Source organism: Pelodiscus sinensis, chromosome 1, assembly GCF_052426305.1.
Source record: "Pelodiscus sinensis isolate ZL-2025 chromosome 1, ASM5242630v1, whole genome shotgun sequence".
In the NCBI taxonomy this organism is placed as follows: Eukaryota; Metazoa; Chordata; order Testudines; family Trionychidae; genus Pelodiscus; species Pelodiscus sinensis.
This window is the reverse complement of record NC_143052.1, coordinates 6,825,033-6,839,285: the sequence shown is the minus strand read 5'-3', so window position 1 is coordinate 6,839,285 and position 14,253 is coordinate 6,825,033. Positions and strand designations below refer to the sequence as shown.

The 14,253-nt window shown below is 53.6% G+C and overlaps 1 protein-coding gene across 23 annotated transcripts in view; it reads left to right on the top strand.

Annotated features, from left to right (window-relative positions):
• The first annotated feature begins 1,440 nt into the window (after positions 1-1,440).
• The window catches only part of LOC102464061 (uncharacterized), a 252,426-nt gene continuing 239,613 nt past the window's right edge, over positions 1,441-14,253 (top strand). For 13 of the 23 annotated variants that reach the window (XM_089778103.1, XM_089778127.1, XM_089778123.1 and 10 more), the window contains exon 1: positions 1,442-1,771. The gene's annotated coding sequence lies outside the window, so the exon portion shown is untranslated. Of the gene's footprint in view, positions 1,772-14,253 lie in introns of all 23 variants that reach the window. The other 10 variants (XR_016349502.1, XM_089778099.1, XM_089778095.1 and 7 more) reach the window with 3 other exon arrangements.

The following is a 14,253-nucleotide window of genomic DNA, read 5'->3' as shown; positions in this document are numbered from 1 at the left end:
GGCACAAAACCAGCCTATCGAAAGAAGCACAAATACCCTGGTGGCTGTTCTGTGAGTGGCAATTGGAGCTTTTTTGTGAGAGAGCGTCCATGCAGTGTGGACGCTCTCTTGCGCAAAAGCGTATCGCTTTTCCGACGCGCTTCTGCAGTGTGGACGCGCTCTTGCGCAAGACGTTTTTGTGGAAGATCTCGTCCGCAAAACGCTTCTCACGCAAGAAGCCTGCAGTGTAGACGTAGCCTGGCTGGGAAGGGGTTAAAGCTGGCAGGCGGGAGACTGCACAGAGCCCTGGCCAGTCAGGCAGCAGCTTTTAAGGAGCCAATCCGGGTGTAGCTTGCTGGGGCAGACCTGTATATAAAGAGCTGCCCAGTAGAGTGAGTCAGTTACGCCCTGTCCAGGGAAGGTGCAAGCCTGGTTCCTGGAGAAGCATCTTTCCTAGAGCAGAGCTGGGCAGGCTCAGGGGGGCTAGACAGGGAGGTTCCAGGAGACGAGGCAGTGAAGGGGAGCAGAGGAGGGCAGGACAAGGCTGCTGCCAGAGGCTCCCTGGGTCAGGACCCAGAGCAACGGGTGGGCCTGGGTCCCTCCTTTCCCCCTTGTACCGTATCTGGCCGCCATGGTTGTGTGGCCTGCAAGGCCTGTGGCTTGCCCTGAAGTGAGGGGCTAGATGAAGGCTGCATTGGCCACGGTGGCAGTTGCTGGATGGCGGCCGGCCGATACCCCTGGAAGGGGGCATGAGAGACCGCTGGCGTGGGCCCTACCGGAGAGCGGTGTTGCCGCAGTCGGGGAGCGCCGCGGGTCGGGAACAGGAGTGCGGACGGGGGAGACCCCCGCCAGACAGAGGCGCCCTGCTGAGAAAGGACGAATTTCCCCAGAGCTACCAGCAGGAGGCGCCGCAGCGGCAAGTCCCGCCCCGTGAACGGCGGGAGGGGACTTATTTTGCCCGTGTTTACACAGCCCGTTGGCCCGGTGGATTGAGACACTCGGGGCAAAGGGCTGCTGTGTTTCTTGTCCGTGCCTGGCCAGGTGTTTTGCGGAGTGGTCCCTACACCCTCCCTTCCCCCCGCCAGGCCCCCACAGCGGGTGCAGCACAGACGCAAAGGGGACTGCGTCGGATGGCATCTGCCCCTTGAGCGGCAGCTAGCAATCGCCAGTTGCTAGAAACGGCCCATCCTCGCAGCCAGCGGCCTGCAGCCCGTGAAGCAGTCACCTCCCCACCCCACGGCCTTGTGGGACCAGGCTGGCCATCCTGCTGCTGCGTTCCCTTCGCCTCTCTCACCTCTGCCCCCTTTGTAATGTAGCCAGCCCCATTCTCCTCCCTTCCCCTCAGGTGTGCCGGGAGGCCTTGTTCCGACATTCCTGCTCCGTGCAGCTATTTCATGTATTTTTGCCCACGAGGGAGCTCTCTCCTTCCCCTTCCCCCCCTCCGCACATTCCTGTCAAAAGCGTGAGGGGAGGAAAAGGCCCCTCCGCCGAGCGCAGCCCATCCCTGTCAGCCCTCGTCCCAGAAATAAAGAGCAGCCCCTCCTCCTGCTTCATAACTTCTTCCAACTGTGCGGAGGGCTGCACTCCGGCCAGTGGGCCCGGCGCGTCTCCGGACTGGGGCTCCAGCAACTCGGGGATTACGCAGGCGAACCCGCACGCCGTCCGGGGGGGATGCTCGGAAGGACGGCTGGTGAGGGCTGGACCTTGGCGGGACGGAGGAATTCGAAGGCGTCGGATGATTGTATCCTTCCTGTGCCCGGGGGGAAATCCAAAATGTGAAGGCTTCACACAGGTAAGGGGTGCGAGGGCTGGTGACTGCCACTCTCGCTGGAGGCAATATACATCGGTACCGGCCGGCCTGCGGGTTGCTCTTCGTCGCGGCCGCGGAACGAATCCCGTCGTGAGAAACGGTCACAGAACCGTAGCAAGCGATTGGACGCGACAAGGGGAAAGGGGCGAGGGGGGGAGAAAAATCTGCAACCCGGGGGGTGCATTCACTTCCGTCCCACGTTGTCGGTGTGTTGCACACGCCGTATGCTAGCAGTGCGGGGGGGAGGGAGGGAGGGACGGGGACACGCCTGCCTGCCTGTGGGAGCCGAGATGACTTCTTTAAAACCTGGGTCATTAGGATGCCGGAGGCACGTTGCTCTCCGGAGTCGTGCGCTAGCCCTGGTGTTGCATGGCAGGGCCTCTGGGGTACTGCCTAATAGAAGCGCTCTGTGCTGCACGGCGGGGCATGGTTTGCTGTCGGGAAAGGGGGGGTCGTTCCTCCCCTCCCCCCCGACTTTTGCATCTCTGTGCGCGGGGATGTCTTCGCTTTTTGCCTCCCCCGGCCTTTCAGGATAAAACCGAATGGCAGAGGAGAGGGCTGAGTGTCTGGCGGACACAGAACGTTCTGTCGCGGGGGTGGGGAACCATTTTTGGGTCGGGAGCTGCTGGCCCACAGAAAAATTGGTTGGGGCCTGCCCACAAGTGAGAAGCCTCTGACTCCCCACGTTCCCCTCGCACACGCGAGCCTAATGGAGCCTGGGCTACAAGACTTTGGGGGCTCCCCCCCAGGCTATGGGGTGGGGCCCAAAACGAGGGGTTCTAGGAAGAGAGCTTGGGGTGTGGGCAGGAGGAAGGGTACAGGAGTGGGCTATGGGGGGCTTTAGGGGGAGGTAGGGTGTAGGAGCAGCCTGAGGGTGGGGGATCTGGGTGATGGGGGGGGCTACTACTGGTGCAGCTCCGTGGGGCTGCATATGGTTCCGTGTCCCCCCCCCACTCCCCAGCCAGGGAAGCGGGTGTGACAGTTCATGGAGCCACTTCCTCCCCAGCAGGCAGAGCCCATGGGTCGGATCCAGCCTCGGACTTGCCTGGTTCTGGCCTGCGAGGCACCAGGATTCCCCATATCCTTCCAGGAGCCAGTGCTGGCACATCTGCCCCATAGGGAGGAGCCACATGGGGGCCACAGGGCTGGAGCGCCAGTACCGGCTCCCCGCTGTAGGGGGAGCCCTGAGCCTGGGGGGCCGGAGCTAGGCAAGCCAGGGGCCACATCTGGAGCCTGAGATCCCCCACCCTTGTCCTATATGCTGACACAGCTGCCTCCCCCCACTACATCTCAAATAACACCCCCACCCCGGCATGGACTGCCAGGATTGCTGCCCCACATTGCATGGGCTTTCTAGCATCACTGGGGCAGGGTGGTGGGGGGGACGATGCATCAAAGGCCAAGCCCTGCTTCAGCCCCATCCACTTCCCCACAGCAGCCTGGGTGTGGCAGGATTGAATCTGAGCCCAGGACTCTCCACTGTTGGTAGAACTAGGATTTACAGGCATTCAGTCAGGTCCCAAGCCTGCTGGCAAAATAGCAGGTGCTCTGTGCCTCATCTCTCTGGCCTGTAGGGCAGCTCTTTAAAGGGGCTTTGCAACGCTTAGCCGGGGACCAGCTGGAGTCCCCAGCTGATCCCAGGCTCCTAATACACGCCTCTTGGAAACGCCGCCCCAGCGCTTCCAAGGGGCAGCACTGCATGGAGCCGGGGGTCAGCTGGAGACTCCAGCTGATGCTTGGCTCCATGCAGTGCTGCCCCGTTGAAACACCACCGCTGCTATTCAAAGGGGAGGCGCACGCGATTCATCGCAATTACATTTTTTAATTGCTTGACAGCCCTAGGCTGTGTCTACATTGGCATGATTTGGCGCAAAAGCGCCTGCTTTGGCGCAAAAACATGCTGCCTGTCTACACTGGCCGTGTGTTCTTGTGCAAGGACACTGACGTTCTAATGTATGAAATCAGGGCTTCTTGTGCAAGGACTATGATGCTCCCTCTCAGGAATAAGCCCTCTTGCGCAACTGTTCTTGCGCAAGAGGCCAGTGTAGACAGGCAACATGAATTTCTTGCACAAGAAAGCCCGATGGCTAAAATGGCCATCGGAGGTTTCTTGAGCAAGAGAGCATCTACACTGGCACAGATGCTTTTGCGCAAAAGCACATGCCAGTGTAGACGCTCTCTTGCGCAAATACTTTAACGCAAAAACTCTTGCGTTAAAAGTCGCAAAAACTCTTGCGTTAAAAGTATTTGTGCAAAATCTTGCCAATGTAGACATAGCCCTGGGCTACGTCTAGACTGGCATAATTTCCTGGAAATGCTTTTAACAGAAAAGTTTTCCGTTAAAAGCATTTTCGGAAAAGAGCATCTAGATTGGCACGGACGCTTTTCCACAAAAGCACTTTTTGCGGAAAAGCGTCCGTGGCCAATCTAGACGCGCTTTTCTGCAAAAAAGCCCCGATTGCCATTTTCGCGATCGGGGCTTTTTTGCAGAAAACAAATCTCAGCTGTCTACTCTGGCCCTTTTGTGCAAAACTTTTGTGCAAAAGCACTTTTGCCTGAACGGGAGCAGCGTAGTATTTCCTCAAAAAGCACTGATTTCTTACAGTAGGAAGTCAGTGCTTTTGTGGAAATTCAAGCGGCCAGTGTAGACAGCTGGCAAGTTTTTCCAGAAAAGCAGCTGATTTTCCGGAAAAACTGGCCAGTCTAGACACAGCTCCAGTGTTTATCCAATAAACCCCAGAAATGGTTACGTGTATCTGAGGGCTTATCTACACAGAGCAGCAATGCAGAGTATGGGATTGTGATTTCCAAAACACACCAATGTGTTGCACATTCATTGAGCCACGTCGACCCTGCTGGTGTGCACTGCAGGTTCCCGAGTGTGCTTTAATATTGTGCCATTACACGAGCATGACAAAGAAATTCCAGAGATTATTCATTCCAGTAGATGCAAAGAGCCCTGTAATCCCTTGATTTTTTGGACACCTACAGGAAATTCAGATTGCTAAAAATAAACCTGGAAAAATGAAATTAATACTGTACCCCCCCCAAAAAAAACCACACACACACCAAGAAACCTCACAAGCAAAGTGTTGTAGATGCCATGACACTGAAAGGATAAAGCAGTGGCAAGAATTTTTCAAACAGGAAATTTCAGAGTCCTATTATATATATATCGATCTCTGTGAACGGTTGTTCTGATCCTAGGGCTCATAGCTGAGCAGTAAAATAGAGAGGGTGGTCCTGGGGTCCTGCTGGTGTTGGGGCCTGAACTGCTCTTGAAGATTCTGATGTTTTAAGTTTTTTGAACGACAACCTGATAACTTCCTGACTTTCTGCTGTTTTTCAAAACAGTGACATCATGCCTCCAATGAGTAGCTATGTGTAGCTGCCGCCCTGTAGAGCAATGGCCGATGCTGACTTCTGTCAAGTCAATTTTCTATTGCAGGAGAAATTAGTGACAAGGAGTGCAGTTTGTTTGTTTCCATTGTAGACCGAGGTGGTCACAAGTGGCCTATGCAGGGGGAACCTCTCCCCCCTTTTGGAAACCTCAGCTCCCAAATCAATGCTTGGTTCCCAGAAAGCAACTTTGTCCCCCAAATTAATCCTAGTTAGAAAGATTAAGGAAGATAACAAACTTTTTTGCTGCTTGCCAGAGCTCCCCAAAAAGCTTAGTGCAACACTAACCACAATGCAGCCTTTCTTCAAAGACTGTTCACAGCTCCCAGGCTAAAGCCTGGTCTACACTAGGAGTTTAGGTTGAATTTAGCTGCATAAGGTTGATTTTTCTAAACAAGGAAAAGAACCTATAAGACTATGTATAATAGCAGCATCCTGCCATAACAGTATTTACCACCTTATCTATCAGAAAGGAGTTTTTTGTTTGGCAGTGCATGTGTGTGTGTAAACTCGATGCATGTGGATTCACTACAACCTGGAGCAGAGACAGCAGATGCTGTCTCTTCCTGCGATATTTATATACTGTACAGGATTCTTCCTCCTGTTTCTTTCTAATTTCCTGATGCTTCCTTCATGGATTTTCTTTCTAAGTCAAGTCCTTATAGTTCTTAAAATCAATGAGTAGTTCTGCGGCACCTTAGGTTATGTCTACACTACCAGGTTATTTTGAAATAAGTTATTTTGAAACAATAACTCCCAACATAACTATTTCAAAAGAAGCTTATTCCTCCTCACAGGCAGGAGTTATTATTTTGAAATAACAAGCCTATTATTTCGAAATAACAGGCTTGGTAGTGTGAACGCTTGCCTTGAACGTTATATTTCAAAATAAGGGGAGTTGTTATGCCCTTTGAGGCTATGTTTACACTGCAGCGCTTTTCGGGGTACCGGAATAGCTATCCAACAGCTTAACAGCAAGCCCGTTATTTAGAAATATAACGGGCTTGCTATTCTGACATCCCTGTAAACCTCATTCCAGGAGGAGTAAAAGTATGTCTACACAGCGGGGCGATTTCAGGATACTGGAAGTATCCCAAAATAGCTACCCGCGTCTTTTGAACATGCCCGCTATTTTGAGATAGGTCTTGAAATAGCAGATGCGCTATTTCGGCATCCCTGTAACCCTCATTCCAGAAAGGTTAAGGACGGTCTCAGGATAGTGTGTTATTTCGAAATTTGGTGCTGTGTAGAAATAAGATATGCGCTATGCAAATTGCGTATCTTATTTCGAGTTTAGGGTACTGTGTAAATGCACCCTAGGGGACATTTCGGAATAGCAGGTTATTTTGAAATAAGATCAGAATAAGATACGCAATTTGCATAGCTCAAATTGTGTATCTTATTTCAACCAACGGTGCAGTGTAGATACACCCCCGAGACTCACAAAAATATATAGTATCATTAGTTTGTGGGTAAAACCCACTTCATCAGATGAGCTGGAGTAGAAATAACAGAAACCAAGAGATATATATATAACAACAAAGAAAAAAATACCTGTCAATTGTAGAACCAGTGCTAATGAGGCTAATTAAGTGGGCTGGAAGTGTTCCATGCTTAGCTTTTGATGTAAAGATATAGTTGTTAAAGGCAGGGGAAACTGACTCTATAATGGGACATCCAGTTAATGTCAGAAGAACAGTGTTAAATCTGTAGAAGAATACCAATTCCGCACTCTGTCTCTGTAATTGGGTGGTGAAATTCCTTTGTAGAAAAATGGTTACTTTTAAATCCGTGAGTGAGTGCCCGGGCAGGTTAAAATGTTCCCTGCAGGTTTCTCTGTGTTACCATTTCGAATATCTGATTTGTGTCCATTCATCCTTTGTCGTAGATACTGTCCAGTGTGGCCAATCTATGGGCATTGCTAGCACTTGTTGGCATATCAATTACAAACTCATATGGCTACCCCACTCAGACGTGTAGTTCTTGTAAACTGTGCATGATTTCATCCTTTCTTCTTTCTTTCCACTCCTGTGGAATTTTCTCAGAAATTTGCAGATTTTTTCCCCACCCTTTGTGAATATCCCGATAACCCAACATGGTTCAGTGTATCCTTGTATGCTGGTGTCCCTTGAGACCCAATGAATTAAAGCAAATTTAGGGTTAACTAGATGCAATCAATCAGAACAACAGATGCAGTGGGAGAAAAAGGAGATTATACTAACATGCTGGCAAAGTATGTGTCTCTTTGCCCTATAGTGCTGATCTACTAGAGGAGAACAACCCACTACTGCTGCCAGCTAATGGGGCTATTTGTTTAGCTGCAGCAGTGGACGTCTGTGGCTTCATAATAGCCATTGAAAGGGCTGAGAGAAGAAAGCGTCACCCGTGGCTGTAGCAAAAAGGCAGGGCTGGCTGCCTCTGCTGAATATTAGAGCTGGCTTTGCCAAATAGCAGGGTCTCCCCATGTGTTGGTTCTTGGAGTTCAGACTCTGGGGAACCTTTGTGTCCATAAGCTTCAGAACGGGAAGAGGAGCCGAAACGGGACGGATGCTTTTGTCTGAGCTGGTAGGAGCTTGCCTCAGCTGGGAGCAGCTACTCGTGTGCAGTTGGGATAAGAGGAGACTAAGAACAGAGAGCTGCTTGAAAGGCAGATGGTCTGGTATCCACGGGGCTGAGGATAGCATCTATGGCCGCCAAGACCTTTATAAATCCCCCATTAATGAGCAGCGGGCACATTCTCACGGGGCCCATTGAAATGCTAATGCGGCTGCTTTTCCCGCAGGCCGTGTTTTCTGACATCCCGGGGGAGACAATAGCCATGGGGTCTCACCCTCAAGTTCACGGGACAGGGAGGCTGTCAGCCCTGCTGGGTCACTGCCTTCGAACAATCCCGATGTGTCGAGCTGGGTGCCAGAGCAGAAAATAGGCCTCCTCCTTGTGAACGTGCTCCCTCGGCCTCTATTGACCGGCCTGACAAGACTTCTCCACCTCTCATTTAAACAGTCCCAGGCCTCACCCCCTCACAGCCTCGCCAGGCCTCACAGAATCTCGTACTAATGGCATTTCAGCCGCCTCCTCCCCCTCCCCGCCAACCCTTTCTCAAAACCCTGGCTCCGAGAGGAGAGGAGTTGGCCCATCTGCCGGGACAGCCATTTCTGGCGGTTGCTGACTCTGCCTTTTAAATGGATAGAACGCTCCTTAGACAGCAGCTTTCCATAGCCTTACCCTGCGTGGTGGTGGTGGGAGAGGCGAGCACTGGAGTTGTGGGCCTGGAGACGGGTGGCCCGTTGTCTGTGGGGACAACCTGGTGAAGCTACTGACTAAGATGGAGTGACTCTGATTTACCCCTCCACGTGCACAGGGCAGGTCATTGCGGGCAAGCCTCCTCCACCACAGCGCTTCCATCCGGTGAGTGAGACAGCCCCCCGACAGGCAGTCGACTGGCCTGTTTTGCTGTCTGCCTCTTTGCTGGAACGTAGCAGGCGCTGGGCCAGGGCGTCTGTGACGTGGCATCTGTGCGACTGACAACAGGACCCGGCACCGCCCGCCGCTTCCTCTCAGCCTTCGTGGAAATTCCACGGGAGCCCTTCAGCTGGTCTCCAAGAGCATGTCTACACAGCAAGCCATTATTTCGAAATAACGTCGAGCTGGAGGACTTCTCTCTCCGACCCCTGTAACTCTCACTTCACGAGGAATAAGGGAAGTCGAAGGAAGCGTGTTCTGCCTTCGACTTCCTGCTGTGTAGACAGTGCCAAATGCTGAATTACGTTATTTAGACTTGAGCTGCGCCATTGACGCAACTGAAGTTACTAATCTTAATTTGACTTTTGCCCTGCAGTGTAGACGTACCCTGAGGCTATGTCTACATTGCCCTCGTTTTGTGCAAAAAATATGCAAATGAGGCGAAGCGTGGAATATCACCGTGCCTCATTTGCATAATTAACGAGGCTCCGTTTTTGCACAAGAGACATTCTTCCTGAAAAAAAATGCAGAAGAACGGCTCTTGTGCAAGAGGGGGGGTTTTGCGCAAAAAGGAGCTGTGTAGACGGCTCCTGTTTGCGCAAAAGCCTCTTGCGCAAAAATGGAGTCTCATTAATTATGCAAATGAGGCATGGCGATATTCCATGCTTTGCCTCATTTCCATATTTTTTGCACAAAACAGGGGCAGTGTAAACATAGCCTAAGTGTCTATCGGCCTCTCTTGTGTGTCCTCCTTCGCGCTGTGACTTTCAGTTTGAGAAGCGGTGGATGTAGGAAGATGGAGTCCCATCCATGCGCTCTGCTCTGCTCTGGGAGTCTTGCTAACCAGGTGGGACCAGTCAGCCCCCTGTGACGATCTCTGGTGAGAATCCCAGCTCAGAGGGACCACTGGACAGCTGCTGGGGGGGGAACAATTTTGTCTAGGGCAAAATGTCATTATTTATTTGCTTGCATGTGCAAATTTGTTTTTTAAGTCCAGTGACACGATTGATCTTATCTGCTTTAGAAACATGCATGCCCTGCTTGGGAGAAGCAAGAAGAGTCCTCTTCCTTTTTGTAAGGCTACGGTGGATGGAAGGACGGTCCAGTGGTTGAGGCCTAGTAGTTGAGCGACCTGTGTTCGAACCTCTGCCCTGCCACAGACTCCCGGTGCAGGGTTGCCAGGTGTCCGGTTTTCTACCAGACAGTCTGGTATTTGCACCGTCTGTCCAGTAAAAAAATTCAGCAAATACCGGATATGTGCAATGTCCGGTATTTTCTGAATTCCCGGCTGGGCGCCGGACGGAAGCCTGGCGGGGGCTTGAGAGCAACTGGGAGGCGGGGCCACGATTGGCGCTAGGAACCCTGTGGTCGCGTGCAAAAGCCGGGTGGGGTGGGGCGGGGTTCGGGACTCCCAGCCACTGCCCCCGCCCGGCTTTTGGACATGACCAGAGGCTCCCAGAGCCAATTGTGGCCCCGCCTCCCAGCTGGGAGCCTCTGGTTGCAGGTAGAAGCCGGGAGGGGGGAGTGACTCCCAGCCCCTCCCCCACCCCCATCCAGCTTCTACTAGCAACTAAAGGGAGCGCCTGCCGGGGGTGCAGCCCGAAGGACTCCAGCTGTGGCCAGTGGCTGCACCTCCCACCCCCACCAGGTCTGCTTCCTGCCCCTCTTTCTCCGGGCCCCCCTCTCCTCCCGTCCAGCCCCACGGCCCCCGACCCCCTCTCCAGCTCTGCTTCCCGCCCCCCTTCCTCCGGGCCCCCCTCTCCTCCCGTCCAGCCCCCCCCGGCCCCTGGTCCTCCCCCTTCCTCCCGGCCATCCCCGCGGCCCCTGGACACCCCTCCCGCACTAGCTCTGCTTCCCGCCCCGCCCACCTCCCAGCCAGCCCTGCCCCCCTCCCCTCCCGCCCACAATCAAGTGTGTCCGGTTTTTTGGTGGGGTCTACCTGGCAACCCTATCCCGGTGTCACCTTGGGCAAGTCACTTAGTCTCCCAGTGCCTCGGTTTCCCCATTTGTAGAATGGGCATAATCGCAATTCCCTGCCTCACAGAGGTACTGTGATACTCTGGTGAGGAGGGGGGCCATATAAGTACCAAACATAGACTGGAATCTACCACTCTGAGTCTACTTAAGTGGCTTAGAGGATGGAAGGCTTCCTAGCACATTGTTCTGGTGTCTTTTCAATTTTCCTCTAGTTGGGGTGGAGAGGTTTACTTGTCCTCTCTGTAACTGAGACACTCCAGCAAGCTGGGGGGTGGTGGGTGGGAGGGCAAGGCGCAGTCATCAGATCAGGGATAGCTGCTGAAATGTGGCCTGCGACGTTGCGATACGTGAGAATATCCTTCTGATATAAAATGTGTCATCTGCCTGAGTGTCAGGGTAACCCCAGATCTGCCCTCCAGGCAGAGATCCACCCACCGTTCCAAATGCATCCTCCCCCGCTTTCCCGTAGCCCTGGGGACCCCTCCCTCCGCTCCCAGGCGCGAGTGGGGGAGTGGGAGTGGAAGTGGGGGTGGGGAGGCGGTGTCTTTCCACATCCAGCTGGGGGCTTTCCCGGAACAAGAGCTCAGCTGCAAATGCTCGCACCTTGCTTGGACTGGCCAGACGGCTGCTTGTTTGGGCCTGTGCCGCCAGCTGGTTCCCAATCGGAGTAGCTCTTACTCCTGCACCATGGTGCAAGTGCACCCCCACCCCTAGTGTGGTTACTGAGCAATGCAAGTGGTACCTAGACCACAGCAACAGTTATGCTCAGGAGACCCTGGCAGCGTGGGCTGGGAGCCAGCTGGCTTTTAGCTCAGAGAATAGAGGCTCCAATACTCCACTTCAGAGGACCCAGGTTCAAATCCGCATGAGGCAGTTACACGAGGAAACAGAAGTTCTTACCGGGAGGGGGAGGGAACCCCAGCTAAGAGGGGGGAATCATGACACACCCCCACATAACTCCACTTCAGCCCCAGCCTGGGAACCCCACACTCTTCCCCTCCCTGTCCCACGTTACCTGGGGGGGCGGAGGGGGCTGGTGGTGGCAGGCCAGCCAAAGGAGCTGCCAGCAGCTCTACTACTTCCCCCCACCCCTCCCAGCAGGGAAAGGAGCAGACCTGCCAGCCCCACCCCCTGGTCCTCCATGGAGCTGTGTGTAGATAGGGGTGGGGGCAGGATTGAGAGGTCTGCTCCTTTCCCTACTGGGAGGGGCAGCATGGAAAAAAGAGCGGAACCCCAGTAGCATAGCGCTCTCAGCCCAGCCCTGCACAGAGAGATGCGTCAGTCAGTGGAGGGGTGGGGGGGGATGCTAGCAGGGAGTCTTTCCGGTACTCCGTACGGGCTAAAAATAACTCTCTGGTAGGCGTATCGGACTGGCCCACTTGCCCCGCTGCTTGTGCCACGTAACGGTAGCTACGTCGGTCCCTAGGGTTGCTGGCTGGTTTCCCCAAAAATACCGCACACAGGTGCTAAAAATTTGTTGAGCAAAAACAACAACAACAAAAAAACCCACCGTAACTAGCAACTATGCTTGGAACTGAATGGGAACGTTATTATAAACAATCAACACTCCACACATCATATATTTTGACTACATGAACCGCCCAGTGTCGATTGCAACCCGCCTCCCCAGCCACTTCCCCCACTCCCGCTCCCGCTCCCGCCAGGCTTCCACATGCAACCAGCTGAGGGCTCCCAGCGCCGATCGCAGCCGCTGTTGGGCGCCCAGCTGGAAAAGCAGAAAATACCGGACATTGCACATGTCCAGTATTTTCTGAATTTTTTAACTGGACAGAGGGTGCAAACAACGGACTGTCCGGTTGAATACCGGACACCTGGCAACCCTATCGGTCCCAGGCGGGGCAGACCAAAGGCAGCGGGCTGCCAGAGTTTGATGGAGGGCGGGTATCTGGGCAGTGGGAAGAGCAGGTTCCTGTTCCCGGCACAGGCTGCCCAGCAACTAAGACAGGCGGGCACCTGGGACTCATTAAGAGCCGGCTAATGGGACACCTGCAGCCAGTGAGGGACTGCTGGGCCATTACAAGTTTCCCCTCAGGCAAGGAGGGGGAAGGAGAAGAGGGCGGGACGGGAGCCGAGGAGGAAGCACAGAGCAAGGCCAGCAGGACAGGTTTTCTCCAAATGCCAGGGGGAAGGGATTGTGGGAGTGGGTGGGTGAGCGGCTCAGAAAGAGGCTGCTATTCAGTGGGGATAAGGGCCCTGGGCCAGAATGCGGATTAAGTGAACGGGACTGGGTTCCCTCCCACGCCTGGTGGGCTGCCACTGGGGAAAAAGAGGAACCCAGGACCGCGGAAGGGTTCCCCCTGAGCTAGTGACCGGCCTGTGATGCAAATATCCTCGTTAAGCGGGGACCATTGCGTCTGGGAGAGATGAGTCAGGGGGAGGGTCACCGTGAGCCTCTGAGGTGACCTAAAAATCCACCAGGAAGCGCAAGACCTGGGGGTATGACTGGAGCTCTGCCCCACCGGATATGAGACCAGATGGGTGGGTCCAATCAAAGGTACCATCTCCTGGAACTTGACTCTCTAGTCCAGTGGGCCCCAAACTTTTTGGCACCACGCCCCCCTTTTTGATTTTTGAAAAACCCTCAACCCCCACCCCCAAAATAGTAGCAAAACTTGTTGAGCAAAACAAACAAACAAAAAAGGAACTGAGCGGGGAAGCAAAACTTGATGGGGGGAGAGGCTAGGTCGCCTCTTGCCCCCCCTGGAATTTCTTCATGCCCCCCCCGAGGGGCACAGCCCCCAGTTTGGGAACCCATGCTCTAGTCCTTGCTCCGGCATTGGACCTAATTCTCTTCTGCCTTGCACTTCTGTCATTAGCACTTGTCTCAAGCTGTAAGATGCTGCCCTTCTGGTTAGGTGGCATTTGGCATCCACATAGCACAGGTGTGAGTGGACTAATGCCTGGTGTAAAGCAGCAGCAACTCAGATGCCTTGATTTCAATTAGGCAGCTCAGCCAAGTGGGTGGCATGAAGGTAAGGCAGTGAGGGGGCTCCTCTGTTGTTGCAGTGAATCAAGTCTCTGCCTTCAGAGCTAGAGTTCATGCCTTGCTCCCCCCAAGAACAGCTTATTTACTTTAGTATTGCTGGCCTGTGTCTGGTGATTTGTTATTAGGCGAGTTGGAGCACAGGGCATCAGCTTGTACATCATGTGTCCTGCCTTGATCTTGGCTGCACTGGAGAATTTAATTTTCTGTTGCTGGGCTGTGACATTCAATGCTGTTCAGAGTGGCTGAGGATTTCAACCTGGTAGACCAACCCAATGGAATCACATCTTCCCTTCTGGGCAAGAGATAGTTTTTTTGCAGGTAGAGCTGTGATTTGCCAATGCTGGCTGTTCTGGCCCATAACAGGGACACTCTTGCAAAATGTGTATCATGGCCCACTTCTAAGTGACGACGCCATTGAGAGGATAACAGCCTACAACTGCTGCCCGTTAATGCAGTTACTGCTTTTAGCTCTCAGGGCACATTCAGATGCTGCGGCTGACCTGTGGTCAGGATCCCCAGCATATTATTTCTTAATGAGTAGAAGCAATTTAATAGATTGGCCGGAGGGCCCATCCTCTAGATAACACAGCGGAGAAAAGCCAGGGCTGTCGGAGTGTGT